The sequence below is a fragment of the Mustela putorius genome, unplaced genomic scaffold (genome assembly GCF_011764305.1).
Source record: "Mustela putorius furo isolate JIRA1106 unplaced genomic scaffold, ASM1176430v1.1 tig00003974_pilon_pilon_pilon, whole genome shotgun sequence".
Classification (NCBI taxonomy): Eukaryota; Metazoa; Chordata; class Mammalia; order Carnivora; family Mustelidae; genus Mustela; species Mustela putorius.
In genome coordinates this window covers 9,190,925-9,209,649 of record NW_025422117.1, presented here as the reverse complement: position 1 = coordinate 9,209,649, position 18,725 = coordinate 9,190,925, and positions in this window count along the sequence as shown.

Below are 18,725 nucleotides of genomic sequence, written 5' to 3'. Positions count from 1 at the left end.
ACACTTTCAAGAAGACTGGCTCCCCTGTTGACTGTCACTGTTCCGGTTATGTAAGATTAGTAAGTCCCAAGAGATACTGTTACAATGTAGTGACTATCATGAATAATGCTGCTCCACTTCTTAAGAAGATAAGTCTTATGTTAAATGTTTTTGTCACAAAATAATAACAAAAAAGAAGGTAGGAGGAAATTTGGGGAAGTGGTGAATGTCTTTATGGCCTAGATTGTGGTGATGGTTTCCCTTTTCCCAAAATTCATCAAGTTGTGTATATTAAATATGGAAACAGTTTGTATGTCAATGACACCATGATTAAGTGGCTTTAAAAAGGATTGGATTTAAAGGAGTGAAAGAAAGGATGCATAAGAATGAGGAGGACACTTTGGATTTCTGTTATTTTTTTAAATGGTAGAATATATTTGTTTGATGGTGAAAAAATAAGCAAAAATAAAGGCAAAATAAGTTAATATTTGATAATTCAAATAAATGTGATGAAGGCTAGGTTCTATATATCACTATTGTAGATTAATTCATGGATGAGAAAACTTAGGTCTTACAAATATGAGAAGATTTTAGAAGGTCCTTAAAATACCAAATTTGTGTTCAGAAAAAAATCAAATAATATTGCACATGAAGTCTGGAGCATAATATTGATTGTGTATATAAGTAGATGAATAAAAAGGAACTAAATCTCATAGCCATATAGCTTATTTTTAGGTAATTCATTAGGGCATAGAACAATGATTGATACCAAACATTTTGTTTTGGTACATGAGATTTATTTTTCTGCAGCCATACTCTTTGGTTTTAATTCTACTCAGCTGCTTTACACTGGGAAAATTACTTAAATTTTACCATCTGCCTTCTTACCTGTAAAATACAAATAATACTTGCACTTCCCTCACAGATCATTGGGAAAGGTAAATGACATAGGACCTTATACAGTGTAAGATCTTAGTATATTGTGGCAGTTTAATAGTTATTACATGGTTTCCCAGATCTGTTTCAGTCCATTTTTTCCTTTTATATGGCTCTACAAATTGTCTTTATTGGTTCTCATAAACTGACTGTTGTCTTCTTAAGCAGACTTCATATTTCCAGTGCTTTATTACTACTTATGTAAGAAAATTATGTTTTACAGTTTTATTATGCTACCAGATAATGTATTATGCTTATGATAGGGTGTTGCAAAGTTTTTATTCCCTTCTTGAGTTCTTCTTGAGTTCACAAATAATGAGAAATGGTATTTGCTTACTGAGGAACATTCCAGTCTCCCTCTCAGGGATCTTGATGCAAGAGTGGAGAGTAAGAACACAAATCATGAATCATCACACTACAAAGAATCTTCCAGCCACACCAGCTTTAAGCATCTTATCTGGCCAGCTGAAAAATTGAGAAATTAAAATTTTAGAACTGGTAGGACACTGTTTCCCACACTGAGCTTGCAATGTTGTAGTCTTGATGCTAGGCATTAAGGAGATTCAGCTCTTTGATTGTTTTTTTTTTTTTTCCAAATTAATTTCCTGTACAAGTGCTGTCCATTAGAATTTTCTGAGATGATGGAGATGTTCTCTATCCCTGCTGCCCTATGTGGTAGCCACTATGTACATGTGAATATTGAGCCGTTGCAGTGTGACTAGTATAACTGAGGAATTAAGTTTTAAATTTCATTTAATTTTAATTTAAAAACTAAGTTGAAAAGCCACACATGGCTAGAGGCTAGTAGGACTGCAACATTCTAGATCTATTTTCAAGTTTCTGAACTTTACTTCTAACAGTCATGTCATTTTTATAAACATGCCAGAAAGGAGGATTATTCTCTAAACTAAGAACATTTATACCTTATATTTAAAGTCATGGTTACTGATTCTATGCAAGATAACTGATATGATTTTCAATCTTTTACACCCCAGTAAGGCCTTGGAATTTTATTGATGATATTAACTTTGTACATGAGCCCATCTATATCATAAGGAGCTCTCAATTTCTATGTCCATATTTGACATTTTTAAATGATCTTGGCCATTCTGTTGTCTGTATATGTGTGTTCAGGGAATGTTAGGGGACTTAGCGATGTGGAGATCCAGGAAATCAACTACTGTTAAGACTGAATTTGTCTACGGAGATTTCACTGTCAAGAAATTGACAAAGAAAGTCGATGATTATCCAGGCTGTGAGAATATCAATTTCATGTTCTTTTAACATTTTATTAGTTATTTTTGTAAGGTCCCTTGTTCTTTTCTAGATCAAAGAGAAGTTTGTGAATTTATCTCTGGGAAAATAAGTCACAGAGTTTGTTAGAGTTAAAATTTATTATTAAATATTTTTGAATATTTTTCATTTTCAGAAATGTGAAATTTATTTATATGCTAACTCTCTAAAATCAAAACAATCAGAAGAGAATGTTCTGTCTGTTCCTTGAGGTCATTTCCTCTTTTGGTTTTGCTATTGCTTGTGCTTTACTCTGTAGCCAACTGCTCATTTACATTGCACCTTGCAGAGACAGACCTATCGAATTCTATACTTGAGGGTGTTTGATCTACGTGGTTGTGAGAAAATTGTCCATAGTCAGCATAGAAGGAACTACAACAGTGGAAGCCCTAGCACTTTGCTCTTTAAAGTCAGTTTGGATTATTGTATGACCCAGCCTGATCTACAAGAGTGGGGGGACAGCAACCTAATTTCTCTCGAAAGCAGTAAATCCATAATTATTGCATCTGATTTGGGGTCATTGTAGGAAGAGTTAACCAATTAAAGTAAGCTAGATAGCCATTTGGCTTGTTAATTGAGAATATGGTCAGTAAAATCAGTTTAGAAGGAACTAATTAAGGTAATTCCTCTAAGGAGGTCTTTGCCCTGGCTTTGGCTTATAGAACTGGAGTTCACAGAATGGTGGTAGAAACAAAAAGTAATTAAAAAAATAAGTAATTAAACCAACAAATGTAAAACTATAAGAGTGCTGGATAGAATAAAATAGTTTTGTGGGTGGGGAATTGCTGATGTTTTATAACCCTGAGGATGAAACCCTAAACGACTATAGGCTCTTGTCACATTCTAAATTAGATACTAGAATAATTTAGTATTTATATTTTCTATTTTAAATTTCTAACTTTTAACAACAAAAAATAAATGGTACATGGTAAGAAAAAGCTGATTGATAAAGGACACTGATTATAGTGATTTGGTGGGTGACTAGAATGCACCAAAAATTAGCAGAATCAGACTAAGGAGCACCAATAAAGAGCAGAATAGTGACAGGTCTTTGTCAGGGGGCAGAGGCCAATTTATTTAACATTGTGTTCTTGCATGAAGTAGACTTTAAACAAATATTGAATTTGCATGAATGAAGATGCATAAATTGGCCTCTTTTGAGAAATGATAGATGGGTTTCTTTCATTTTCTTTGGTCTACTTTTGACATGACTGCATTTAGGCAACTGAATATATTTGAAAAAGACTTCTGATACTCTTTGGTGTGTTTATTTACAAAGATTCCATAAATATTCTCTGCAAATGGAAAATATACCACGGGGATTGCATCAATTTAGCATTTTGCCTTTTACTCTCCTCCTGTCATCTCCCTTCTCATTTCAAGACTAAATTTTCATTGATTACAATTTTCCATAGCAGAAAATTATAGAAAAATACTGTAAATAGTACTATTCTTACATGGTGCTTAATTCTTTATGTACCAATGGAATATTCCATACTATGTAGGAGAGAAATAAAATATAATATGCCCTTGGCAGCCTTAAGAAGAAAATAAGAGAGCTATTATCCATCCGGTTCCATTGTTTCTCATATCAGAATAATGTCTTTTGCACACGGTTATTTGATCATTATTCTTTTTGAGGTGTTTTAGCTCTGTTTTCTTCATGTGCAAAACCTGAAATATGAGCATGTTTTTCCCAGAAAATAAGTTGCCAAATAAAGAAGAATATATACGTTTGAAAACTCTTCTAAATTCTTTTAAAGTTGCTGAAATTCAGGAAACTCTGGTAAGTAGCAGCAGGAGGTGTACCCATTAGGATTAATACATCAAATAATGCCTAATTCGGACATATCTCCAGGCCTATACTTTTCTCTGACATGTCAAATCAATTATTTGAGACATGTCAAACCAATTATTTGAGGCAGGGCAGGAATCTTTTTCTTTACAAGTGTCTGTGCTACTCAAAATGAAATGTTAACTGACATATACAAAAAATATTTTAATTCATTGAGTGTAGTTAGAAAATTGAGCACAGAAGAAAATATTAAGAGGTGGGTTACCTGACAGAAAAGCACTTTGCAGTTCCTCATTTCACTGTGAATAATGTTCATTGATCTGAAATATTTCTACACAAGGAAGTGTAAGGTATTATGTAAAACAGCTGTGACTTTTCATAGAGGGAAGCAATAGTAAAGGGAATTTCATTATGCAATTCATTAGTCTGTACTTGAACATTTACATTGTTATGTAGTTTGTGTCATATGATTTTCCTTTCCTTTCTACACTTATTCAAAGCTCTGGAAAGCAAACACACTGGAAGGGAATGAAACAAAGGTGACTTTAATTGAATTGGGGAATCCTTTTTGAATTCTCAAATACTTCCCATTCAGCTCAACCTGTCTGATGCAGTTTCAGAGTTTAAAGCCTATGGGGCAAAATTCTCCTCTGGTCTTAACTTTCTAAATACTTAAACACTTTAAAGGAGACAAACTGAAACACAAAGATATACATGAGTCAATCATAATTTCTGTTTTATCTTCATTATAAAACAAAAGTTAATAGATATGAATATTTATTTACACATCACTTGGGAAAGAGATAAGAAATTAAAATAATCCCATGCCACCCACTCATATAGAAATAAACCTTGCTAAAATTGAGTACTTCAGGTAAGGAAATAAGTATTGATTCACCCGATTTTTTCCCATTGTAGATACTGAAATTTGGCTCTTACATTGAGTAATTATGCACATTCCAGATAGCTGTAGAGTACAGTACATACAATGATAACTTTTATTCAGAAAAATAGAATGCTGATAAATATTCCTTATTGATAGTCTGAATATTTTATATATATTACTATATATTCAAATATTATATATTCATATATTACTATATATGAATACTTATATATATTTGATATTATAATATAATTATATAATGTACTATTATATAATATGTAAGCTTTATATAATAGTAATAAGGAACTTGTGATATATAATTATATTTATTGTGAGTTCTTTCTTATAAAGGAATTAGGGAAACTTTTAATCCATGTGACTAAAAAAAAGAATTTTTATTTCATCTAGATTCTCCTGTATGCTTTTCAAATTGCTCGTTCTAAACAGAGACTGGAAATTTTGCTTTTTGCTTCATGATCTGTGGTGGTGTTGTAATATAATTAGCTTGAACTACATATCCCATAATCCTCTTGGCCATATGTCCTTTTGGGCAACCAGAGAGATTCTTGCAGATTTGGGATTTGGAAGTGAAGGAGAACCATTGGTAACATGAAGTGCTGGTTAATCTTGTTATTGTAGGGCAGCAGCTGGGTGGCAATAGTTCTACATTCCCTCTGATCAGTGAGTTTTGGGCTAAGAGTGTGTTCAGCTCTGTGATGAAAGGACTGGGCTACTGAGGACACCCCACCACCAATGCCAGAAGCAGTAATAATGGGCCTAAGTTTCAGGACTTCATGGTTTCAGTTGTGTTTACTGGTTCCAACCTGCTCTTAATCTCTCCCTTTTTATAGCCATCTTCTCTTCTAAACTGATTGAGAACTTCAAACTCTAGCATCACATGTGAAGACAGCCGGCTTATTAGATTGTTTAACTAGCTCTCGTGATTGCACAAGTCCAAAAAGGTTGATTTTGGTAGCTGTCCTCTAAGAGGATCCTTAGTGTTCCCTGGTATTTGCACTTTTATGTGGGCCCATTCCACAATGCACCAGGATTTTTTTTTTTTTTGGACCAATAGAATGAGATAGCTGATGGTATATTACTTCCAAGAACAGGTTATCAAAGACTGCAACTTTTATCTTGGACAAGCTCATGTACTCTCTCTCACGGGTAATTCTCTTTGGGAAAACAAGCTACTGTGTTGTAAGAAAACTTATAGAGACCCTGTGTATAAGGAACTAAAGTTCCTAGCTAGTAGGTATTGAGGGGCTAAGAGCTGACAACAACAGCATGAATGAAAATCATGAATGAAAAGACTGCAACTTTTATCTTGGACAAGCTCATGTACTCTCTCTCACGGGTAATTCTCTTTGGGAAAACAAGCTACTGTGTTGTAAGAAAACTTATAGAGACCCTGTGTATAAGGAACTAAAGTTCCTAGCTAGTAGGTATTGAGGGGCTAAGAGCTGACAACAGCATGAATGAACAAATCTCTCCTAGCTGTGTCTTCAGATAGGACTTTAGCCCTGACCACCAATCTGACTACAATCTTATGAGATTCTCTGAGCTAGAACCACCCAATTAAGTTGCTGCCAACTCACAGAAACTGTGAGAAAATATATGTTTGTTCTTTTAAGTTGCTAAGTTTTGAGGTTATCACTAACACAGAATAATAAGTAACACAGGAATTTTTATCAACTTAATGAATTTATCAGCACAACTTTTAAGGATTTGTTTCTATAGATGACTGATTTCTCTCTTGAATATACATTAATATTACACACACACACACACACACACACACACATATTTGTTGTTGTCAGTTCCTTGTACTGAGCCTCTCCAAGACAAAAGCTGCAGTCTTTTATTACCTGTACTTGGGAGTACTATACCATCACCTATCTCATCACCCCAAGTTTATTTATTTCATAAGTCACTTCATCCTGTCTCAAAATTTTAAGCACCATCTATAAATTATCTTTCTCTAATATAAACCTTAGCTTATTCCATTTCTTTGATTACTAGATTTGTGTATATATAAGCTCTATTTGAAATATCTAAAAATATATCAAAGAGCCATCTCAAACTTAACATGTTCCAAATAGCCCATATTCCATTGTACTTAACATCAAACAGTGAAAATAGGTTCTATTTATTCCTACAACTTCCATGCAATTATTTATTCTTCCTATTTGTGAAGTGGAAAAGATAGATATCATTAGCTTCTGAGCACAGAACTGTTTTTGATAATTAAGTCCCATTTTACCTCACTGCTTGCTGTTTCTGTTGCCCAAGAAGGTTATTAAAACATGAATTTCTTGCCTGCAATGTGCCATTCTTCAGCTTCATGAATGGGAACAAAGCGTGGAAATGCTAGCCGTGATGCCAATGGCTTCTCTGTCTGGCTTCCTAATCACTGCATTGTATGTATCTGCACCCATTCTCCAGCTTCTTTGGTATCTAGACACAGTTGCAGTATAGAATTAGTTGCAAATTTTTTTAATTCCAATGATGCCTTAAAAAAGAACTAGCAGCAGGGCGCCTGGGTGGCTCAGTGGGTTAAGCCTCTGCCTTCAGCTCAGGTCATGATCTCAAGGTCCTGGGATCGAGCCCCTAGGGAGCAGAGAGCCTACTTCCTCCTCTTTCTCTCTCTGCCTGCCTCTCTGCCTACTTGTGATCTCTGTCTGTCAAATAAATAAATAAAATCTTAAAAAAAAAAAAAAAAGAACTAGCAGCAACCCTACTTAGATCATTTCTCAAAGGTTCTAGATTATTCATGGAGACCCAATCTAGAACTTGTTAATGAGGCTCTTTTATTGTACTTGCCTATATTCCTATTAAGTTCTTTACTGCCTAAGGTTCTATGGTAATTTCTGTGTGCTACTCTGAACTCAGACTTACTTTCACTTCCTCAGCCTATCCTTCATCCCAGTGTTCTTCATCTCAGGTGATTTCTTTTGTTCAATTGTTTAGTTATAAATCCTGAAGTCTTCCTGACTCCTACTTCTATCTCATCTTCATATGCAATACAACAATCAATCATGTTGACAATAACTCTCTGAAATTAATTCACTATTGCTATCTCCACTCCACCTCCAAGGTGAAAGCCAAACTCGCCACTATCCTTCATTATTGTATTGTCCCCTAACTGGTTCTCCTGCTTCTAATCATGCCTCCCTAAATCCCCCCTCCATATAGCATATAGGGTGGCCCAAAAATATCAGTCATATCCCACAAACTTACACAAAACTGCAGCAACCTCTCACCACAGAGTTAAGCTTCTAGCCATTTTATCTTACCTTATTTTTCTCCATAGCACTTATCACTTTCTAATATGAGAGTTGTTTACTCAGCATTGGTATATTTACTATCTAACCAATTTTTGCGCTCCTAAGCAAAAAAAAAAAACAAAACAAAAAGCAAACAAACAAACAAAAAAACCCATAAGCCAAATGAGGAAAACATCTTTGTTTATTGCTCTTTCCCCATCATATAGAACAACGGCTGATGCACATTAGGATGCTCAATACAACTTTGTTGAAGAAATGAACAGAAGCCCAACACTAAATTCTTCTAATAACTCCTCATCTCAAGAAGAATGAAATACATGACTTTTTTTTTTTTTCCCCCCTGTTTGATGACCTACATGTTCTGGTCCTCTGCTAACTTTCTGACCTCATTACTGCCTTATTCACTCTGCTTCAGTCATAAAAACCTTACTATTTATACTTGAATAAGGCACGCAATGGTCACTTCTAAAATGTTCTTTCCGTAGGTATTCACGCACCTTACCCCACCCCCCTACATTTCTCTTTAATGGTTTCCATTAATGGAAGACAGTGCTTTAATATGTTTTTTCAATCCTTAAGGAGTAGGCAGAGTAAATATATTCTGAATTTAAATATTGTTTTAATTGGAAGCATATGGAATATCCTATATTATTTTCATACTGTGTAAGCATATGGAAACCCTCAGATAGGCTTAGAATGAGTGTCTCGGGCAATATATTCTGCAAAAAATGAAGACTATATATCAAATGGATTTTTAGTTTTGTGAAATGCCAAAGCAAGAGCTGAAACATTTGATAATTGCCAGAACCTTTCTCTGAAACCTCACCAGGACCATGAGTCATTGTTTAGGTGACAAGATATCAGGATATGACAAGATACTCCTGTTACATAACATGACAAGGAGTTTAGCCCAGTTCTGATGCTGAAAAATACAAGTCAAAGTAAAAATAAAAATGAAATAGGTCTCCTTAGTTTCTTTGATGAAAAGATATCAAGGGACTTTATAAAGAACTTCTATTTTTAAAATGCACAAACTAAGAACCTGAGCCAAAAAGTAGGAGGCTTTATAAATGGAGATTCAAATGTTCCTTTAGTAGTGTATACAACAGTCTTAAGATAAACCTGGCAAAAGAACACAGGTCTGTCAGAGTGCATATTAGCCATGAGGAAAAAGTGCCATATTGACCATGAGGAAATAGTTTTTATTAAAAACAGAACATTTTCATTGAATAAGAATTAAGAGTTAGGAGATATTGCATCTTTAATAGCTATACTGAATTTTTAAAAATTTATTTAAAACTATATTACTATGGGAGAGCTGTATTTTCCTGAAGTGAATAAGACAGTTTTTATATATAACTAGGCATACATGTTTAGACTGATTATATTTTTAAAAATATAAACCTTATTAGGAAAAATTCCAAGGAAGAGGGGTAGTCTTGTCAATGGAATCAACTACATGATTTGTGGAAAAAGAAATGACTTTGGTAAATCCATTCAGTTTGAAGATTTTCAAGCATCAATTTTGGCACAATGAATTAGTAAGAATATGCAAAGTTTACTGTCATTATTTTGTAGTAATTATTAGTTGAAAGGCATTTTCTGAATTTAAGTAGCAACTTCCATTGTAATTATCATAATTACAAATGACTAATTGAATAATTTACATTATACACAGAAAATTTCTCTGTTTATATGCTAGGATAATTCCAGATATTTATAGAAAAAAACTTTAAGTATATAGTAATAATCCATGTGAAAATAATGATCTATTAGATGAGTAAGTGAAAAGTTTAAAAAGCCTGAACATTTTCGTTGAATTCTGCAAGTATTCAATCTTATGAATTCAAAACTCATTCTCTGAAATACAATAATATTCTCAACATTTTGGAGTTTGAAGCTCATAGTGAATTTTTTCCAAACTTTTATCACCCATGGATAATATGGTTCTTCAAACACACACATAAACAACCATATCAGGATGCCTGGGTGGCTCAGTTGGTTGGACGACTGCCTTCAGCTCAGGTCATGATCCCAGAGTCCCGGGATCGAGTCCCACATCAGGCTCCCAGCTCCAAGGGGAGTCTACTTCTCTCTCTGACCTTCTCCTCGCTCATGTTCTCTCTCACTGTGTCTCTTTCAAATAAATAAATAAAATCTTAAAAAAAAACAAAAAACAAAAACAAAAAAAACAACCATATCATCCTCACAAATGTGGTCTTATTTGAGTGTCATGGGACAGACTCCTCATCCTCAAACATGGCCTTTCAAGGGGTCTGTGGTTCAATCATTAAAGATTTTTTTTTTTAAGTCCTTCCGTCAATAAAGATTTTATTTTATTTATTTATGTTGAAGTTTTAAAATATTTTTCCTTCAAGACATTTCCAGAGACCCTAAAAAAAAAAAAAAAATTACCTACCTACTGTAAGTACTCTCTTAAACTTTTTGCAACTGACACTTGATTTGGAAATAGTTTACAACTCGATGACAGAAGGAAAGAGGGAAGGAATTGGGGAGGAAGAAAGGGTGGAAGCAAAGAAGAAAAAAAAATTTTTTTCTGCTTTCTTAGTTCACCCAGTAAAGATATTTCAGGACTCCCCTAAGCCTGCCCCCATGCTAGAAGCTAAATGATTCATGATACCTGCCTTCAGGGCCTGTGAGGAAAGGCAGATGTGTAGTATGATGACAGAAGTCACTTGAATATGTGCACTAATGCCCTTTGCACACACGTTATCTTAAGTGTTCTCGCGATTTCCCTTTCTCTTGTATCATGTTCTTTCTATCCCTCTATCACCCCGTCAACACTCTGTGTTTAATGCTTGGTATTAGACTCTCAATACCTTTTGCTTGCATGCTATGACCAGCCCACTCAAAACTCCATTCCCATTTAGCTTCTCTGGTTTAAATATTAGAAGAATATCTGATAAAATCTACTAGAAATAAGTTATGAATAATCTAGAATATGTCTTAAAGTGTTAGATTTTTCCATAGTTGTATATATATATTAAAGGAGTTATTTGTTATAACAAAACAATGATGAAATTTCAGGGGATTTATCTAAAGAGTTAGTATTTCTACCTCATCCTTATAGTTCCGAAGCCTACTTCCCACCCTCTTTTCATTTCCACCTCAGAATTATGGACTCAACTCAGCCAGAGCATAGAGTCCCTTATCTAAAAGTTCTGTTCTCTAATTCACTGAGTATCTAAAATCTTTATTTCTGGATGTACTTACTTAGCACTGCAAATAAATAAGAATAGATTATATAAATATTTATTTATTATTGAATATATAGATTATATAAATATATAGATTATATAAATATTTATTTATATAATCTATATATTCAATATATATTGAATAATATATATACAATAATATTAAATATTAAATAAACATAGATTATATAAATAAAATATATGTAAATAAAAATAGATTAAATAATTCAAACTCTTTATGTAACCTAACAATAGTGTAAATGTTCTTTAAAAATACAGTAATAAAGGGGTACCTGGGTGGCTCAGTGGGTTAAAGCCTCTGCCTTCTGCTCAGGTCATGATCCCAGGGTCCTGGGATCTAGCCCCGCATTGGGCTCTCTGCTCAGCAGGGAGACTGCTTCCTCCTCTCTCTCTCTCTCTCTCTCTGCCTGCCTCTCTGCCTACTTGTGATCTCTGCCTGTCTAATAAATAAATAAAATCTTAAAAATATATATATAGTAATAAGGACAACAGCTGTTTAAAAAAAAAAAAAAGAAAAAAGGTGGCAAATATGGTGAGACAATTAGCAACAGTCCAAGCTACTGCATGTACGGAACTCAGGATTCAAAGAGAGGTGTTGATGTTATCAGAATGCAGGAATCCTAGCCGCCTGGTAGATTCTAGAGTTAAACGGGGGTTTTTAAAAGGGACATGTAGTTACTATCAGAGTTGCCACCTGAAGTGGAGGGGGAGAAGTGTCTTGGCTTCTCCTCATGTTCTACCTTCACATCTCTTGCTATAATTTAACTGCAAGCTAGTTCACCAGGGGACCAGGAAATACAGTTTACAGGGGTCAGCCCCTGGCATAGAGCAGTGGTGGGAGAGCATTATGAAGTCTCAGAGCAAACAAGTGATTGACAAACTATCATTTTAAAAATGGTACTTTTTTCTTCTTGCTCCCTAAAATTGATTACAACGATTTTCATTTTGTTAAAACTGTCATAAATAGAGTCAACACATGCTCTGAAGTGAATTGTGTCTTGTTTCAAATTAAAAAAAAAAAAATCTGTCAGCCTGATGAATTTATTAGCTGGTTTGGGACTACATACTCAAATTATTATAAATAGCACTCCATGTTGTTTACCCACGTAAAACTCAGAAATATTCCTCACTAAACTTAGAATGAAATAGAAAGCGGGTACCCTTTTCTACTGGGCCAAACATGGCTCCTCCTTGCCTTATGAAACCATGTCCTATTACTCTATCCTTAGACACTGGATCATCATACTTCTTCACCACAACATACTTATATCTATTTTTCATTCTGAATGGAATATTCTCTCCACATATATGCTATGGCTGGCTTAGCCTTCAGGCCTCTGTTGAACCTCCACGACCTCAGATTAGACTACATGTCTGGTCTACTTAAGGAAGTTCATCATTTACTCTTTTTTCTTAGCAAATCATTTTCTATGTAGTGCAAACCAATTTCTAATATTTTCTTGTTTAGCTATTTGTTGTTGTCTTCATTAGAGTTGAAAGTTCTTCAAAATAGAGGCTGCTTCTGTCTTGGCTTCAAAGGAATCTCTCCTCAATACTTAGGAAATGTTTGGCACATAAATATACTCCACAAATAATTATTAAATGGATAAATAAGTGAATGGATGAATAAGCTATTGTTGATTTTAAGCTTCTACATTCCTTCCCACATCTGGTCTAGTTCAGCCTTCTCCCTTAAATGCCTACCACTTCCCCCCAGGGAAGTCAAGTTTTCAATTGATTGTTTCATTACTAGGCCACTAACTGGACCACATTTAATTGGTCATCATTCACTGATGATTCTTCCTTGAAGTCAATTATCTTGACCTCACCCTCTCCTTTTGCGTCTGAAATGGATAAATTCAGAAGATTCTTCACATCATACCTAGATTACCAAGATGAGTTCTATGGATCTTCTCCATAGAACTGGTAACTTAAATTCTGAGTAAATAGTAGTAAACCTCATGCAAGTATCTTGAACTCAGTCAGTTTTTAAAATAAAATAGTCTCCGAAACTGACACAAGTATTTAGGTGCTTGCTTGCTATCTCTAAATTAGTACTTGGTCTCTCCATTGGTCTTCTATCTGGATGTGTCTAACTTCTGAGGAACAGAATCTCCATTGTAAGGAAGGATAAGTGGTAAGATTAAAAACCTCTTTCCTCCCTTAAACTGATAATCCATTGAACTATATAATCCAGTATATTTTTACATTCTTTTCAAATTTAACCATAGTGGTATTGCAGATTTAAAGATATAATCCATGTTGGTAAAATTGTTTGCTATTAAAAAAAAAAAAAAGCCCAGAATGAGAAAATAAACATGAAATCATGATAATATTGAGACTAAAACTATGATAAATGAATGAACTATGAGGTTTCTTCTGTTTGGGCACTATATGCTTAGTTTGTATAACAATGGGAAGTCTGTTTTTTTTTAATTTTTGTGATATGTATCTTTAAGTTCTACTTATTGGGAACACGAAGCTCTTGTGGACTTAGTGTCAGGAGTTTATTATTTATTCACCCCTTCCCATGCCACATGTGGGTCCCATCTCTTTTGCCTTCCCAACTCTCTGAAACCTCCATTCTACTAACTTCCTAATAGTCTGGATTGTTTCCACTCCTCTTTTAGCTCTGGCTTGTGTCTTACTTTTCTTCTGGCTCCAAGCCCTGTTCCCACCAACTCAGTCCTTCAAACTTCAGCGCCTACAAGAATCCTCAGTACACTCTACCTCTAACTCCAAATTTATATTTTCTTCTGGCAAATATCTACACAAGTCTCTGCTCAATCCCAACTGTTTCATATTAGTGCCACTTAAATCTCAGAAACTAATCTCTAATTCTTTTAATTCTGCAGAGAATAAACCTTTCCAAATTATTTTTTATTACTGGAACTATTCTTAATATCACTTTGACTTCCACATGCATAGTTCTTTGGGAAACACACCCTATAACTACATATTGTTCCCCTTCCCTCCCATATCTTTCCTTTCTTTAATTTCTTTAATTTTTTAATTTTTTATTTTTTTATAAACATATATTTTTATCCCCAGGGATACCTAGATGTCCATCAACAGATGAATGGATCAAGAAGATGTGGTATATATACACAATGGAATACTATGCAGCCATCAAAAGAAATGAAATCTTGCCATTTGCAACAACATGGATGGAACTAGAGCGTATCATGCTTAGCGAAATAAGTCAAGCAGAGAAAGACAACTACCATATGATCTCCCTGATATGAGGAAGTGGTGATGCAACATGGAGGCTTAAGTGGGTAGAAGAAGAATCTTTCCTTTCTTTAAAAGATCCATTATTTTCTTGGCTTAGAGACTTCCAATTACTTCCAACAGTAAACTTTAAAACTTCTCAGACATATGTCTTACCAAAATTATTAGGCAAAATTGAATTTTTCCCAACACATATCTAGTCCAAATAGTACCTTGCTCCTTTCTATGTTCAAGTTCCCAAGTCCTAATAACAGATTTCCCCTTCCCACAAATACCATTCTTCCTACCATAGGTATTCTCTGTAACCTGGTAACTTCTTCCCTGTTATTCCCATTATTATTATTTTATTTGCACCATCCAACAAAAACAGCCACTCTTACTCTGTGGTTTCACAGAGAAGCTGCACTGTTCTTCTGCTTACTCATTTCTCATTCATTTCTTATTCATTCTCAATTTCTGTGCTAGTTTTATATTCCATAATAGAGAGGATTCAGTCCCACTTACAGAGTCTTCTTCAAGAATACCACATGCTTAATTATTACCCAAATTACAAATGTGTTTCATATGGGCTCCCACAGGGGTAAAAATAAGTCTTTGTGTTTGGAAATTCCTGTTCTACAGGATGGGGTCTAGTCAGGCAACCATCCTGCATAGATCTAAGAACAAGGAGCAAAACTCCTCATTCCAGAACAGAAGACTCTGCCTGAGGACATCTGTGGATCCAGGAATATGCCTGAATCTAATTGGGAGGTGCTGGAGAATTGCCACATGGGAACACTGATGGAATGAATTTAATAGACAGATAGTTAAGAGTCTACACCTTTTATGTGAGACAGGACTAAGTTGGCTTTTATGTGCATTTCTGTAGAGAGATAGAGAGTTTCCTAGACAAACAAAAACTGAAGGAGTTCATGACCACTATACCTGTCCTGCAAGAGATATTAAAGGGGACTTTCTAAGTGAGAAAGAACTTCCAAAAGTGACAAAGTCTAGAAAGGAACAGAGAAAATCTCCACAACAATGACAAAAGAAGTAATAAAATGCACTAAATTCATATTTATCAATAATTACTCTGAATGCAAATGGAATAAATGCTCTAATCAAAAGACATAGGGTGTCAGAATGGGTAAAAATACAAGATATATGTATATATTGCCTACAAGAGACTAATTTTAGACCTAAAGTCACCTGCAGATTGAAATTAAGGGGATGGAGAAACATTTATCATGCAAATGAGTGTTAAAAGAAAGCCAGTGTCAGTCCTTACTACCAGACAAATTAGATTTTAAACCAAAGACTATAACAAGATATGAAAAGGGGCACTATATCATAATAAATAAAATCTTGTCTATCCAACAAAAAGATTTAACAATTATAAATATTTATGTCCCCAACTTGGGAGTAGCCAAATATATGAAACAATGAATAACAAACTTAAAGCAACCCATTGATAATAATACAACAGTTGTAGTGGACATAAACACTTCCATTTACATGAATTGTCAAATCATCTAAGTAGAAGATCAACAAGGAAACAATGACTTTGAATGACACACTGGACCAGATGGACTTAACAGATACATTCAGAACATTTCATCCTAAAGCAGCAGAACACATATACTTTTTCAATGCACATGGAACATTCTCCAGAATAGATCACACACCGGGTCACAAATCAGGTCTCAACAAGTACAAATAGACTAAGATCATCCCATGCATATTTTCTGATCACAACTCTATGAAAGTTGAAGTCAACCACAAGAAAAAATTTGGAAAGACCACAAATGCATGGAAGTTAAAGAACATTCTAAAAAAAAAAAAAAAAAAAAGAAAGAAAGAAAGAAAGAAAGGGTCCAGTAGAAAATCAAAGAACAATAAAAAAATTTAAAAAAGAAAACATGGAAGCAAATGAAAATGAAAACACCACAGTACAAAACTTTGGGATGCAGCAAAAGTGGTAGTAAGGGGAAAGTGTATAAGAATGCATGCCTATTGCCTCAAGAAGCATGAAAAAAATTTCAAATATGCAATGTAACCTTATGTCGAAAGTAGTAAAAGAACAACAAATGAAGACTAACACCAGCAGAAGATAGAAAATAATAAACATCAGAACAGAAATAAATGACACAGAAACAAACAAACAAACAACAAACAAAAATTGGGATGAGATGGCTTCACAAGAAAATTCAACGAAACATTTAAAGAAGAGTTAGACCTATTCTTACAGTTCTCAAATATATAGTCCCCAAACTATATAGTTCTCAACTTTAAAAAAAAAAAAAAAAAAAGAAAGAAAGGAAAACTTCCAGACACAGTTTACAAGTCCAGCAAAACCCTGATTGCAAAACCAGACAAGTAGTCCACTAAAAAAGAGAGCTATCCCGGATGAACGTGGATGCAAAAATTATCAACAAAATACTAGCAAACTGAATTCGACAGTACATTAAAAGAATCATTTACCACGATTAGGTAGGATTTATTCCTGGTTTGCAAGGGTGGTTCAATATTCACAAAGCAATCAACATCATATACCACATTAATAAGAAAAAAGATTAAAACAATGTGATCTTCCAATAGATACAAAGAAAACAGTTGACAGTATATAGCATCCACTCTTGATTAAAAAAAAAAAACCTCAACAAAGTAGGGATAGTGGCAATATACCTCAACATCAAAAACACTGTATACAAAAAACACACAGCTAATATCATCCTTAACTGGGAAAACCGGGGAACTTTTCTTCTATGCTCAAGAGCAAGACAGGAATGTCCACACTCACTACCATTATTTAGCATAATACCAGAAATCCTAGCCTTACCAGAAAGCAAAAAGAAATAAAGACATCCAAATTAGCAAGGAAAAAGTCAAAAAGAAATAAAGGCATCCAAATCAGCAAGGAAAAAGTCAAACTTTCACTCTTTTGCAGATGCCATGATACTTTATGTAGAAAACTCGAAAAACTCCACCAAAAAATTACTAGAACTGATTCATGATTCGTTAAGTCATATAAAACTAACAATTATAAGTCTGTTGCATTTCTCTACACCAATAATGAAACAGCAGACAGAGAAATCAAGGAGTTGATCCCCTTTAGAATTGCACCAAAACCCAAAAAGTACTGAGGAATAAACCTAGCCAAAGAGATAAAAGATCTGTATTCTGAGAACGATAGAACTCATATGAAATAAATTAAGAAGGACACAAAGAAATGTAAAAACATTCCATGCTCATGGATTGGAAAGACAAATAATGTTGAAATGTCTATACTACCCAAAGCAATCAACACATTTAATGCAATCCCTACCCACCTGTTCTTTTCACAGAGCTAGAACAAACAGTCTTAAAATTTGTATAGATCCAGAAAAGATATCCAAATATCACCAGCAGTTTTCACAGAGCTAGGACAAATAATTCTAAAATTTATATGGACCCTAAATAGCCAAAGTAATGTTGAAAAAGAGAACCAAAGATGGTGGCATCACAATTCCAGAATTCAAGCTATAATCTTCAAGACAGTATGGTACTGGAACAAAAACAGACACATAGATCAATGGAACAGAACAGAAAACCCAGACATGGGCTCAAAACTATATGATCAACTGATCTTTGAAAAAGCAGGAAAGAATACCCAATGGGAAAAAAAGATAGTCTCTTCTACAAATGGTGTTGGGAAAACTGGATAGTGACATGCAGAATGAAAGTGGATCACATTCTTAAACTATACCCAAAAATAAATTCAAAATGGATGAAAGACCTAAATGTGACACAGTACACCATCATATCCTAGAGAACATAGGTAGCAACCTCTCTGCCTTGGCCACAGCAATTTCTTCCTTGCTACATTTCTAGAGGCAAGAGAAACAAAAGCAAAAATGAAGAATTGGGACTTCAGCAAGATAAAACAAAGCAAAACAAAACAAAACAAATAAAACCCTTCTGCATAGTAAAGAAAACAATCAATAAAACCAAAAGGCAACTGATGGGTTGGGAGAAGATATTTGTAACTGGCATATGGATAAAGGTCTAGTCTCCAAAATCTGTAAAGAACTCCTCAAACTCAACAGCCAAAATATGAATAG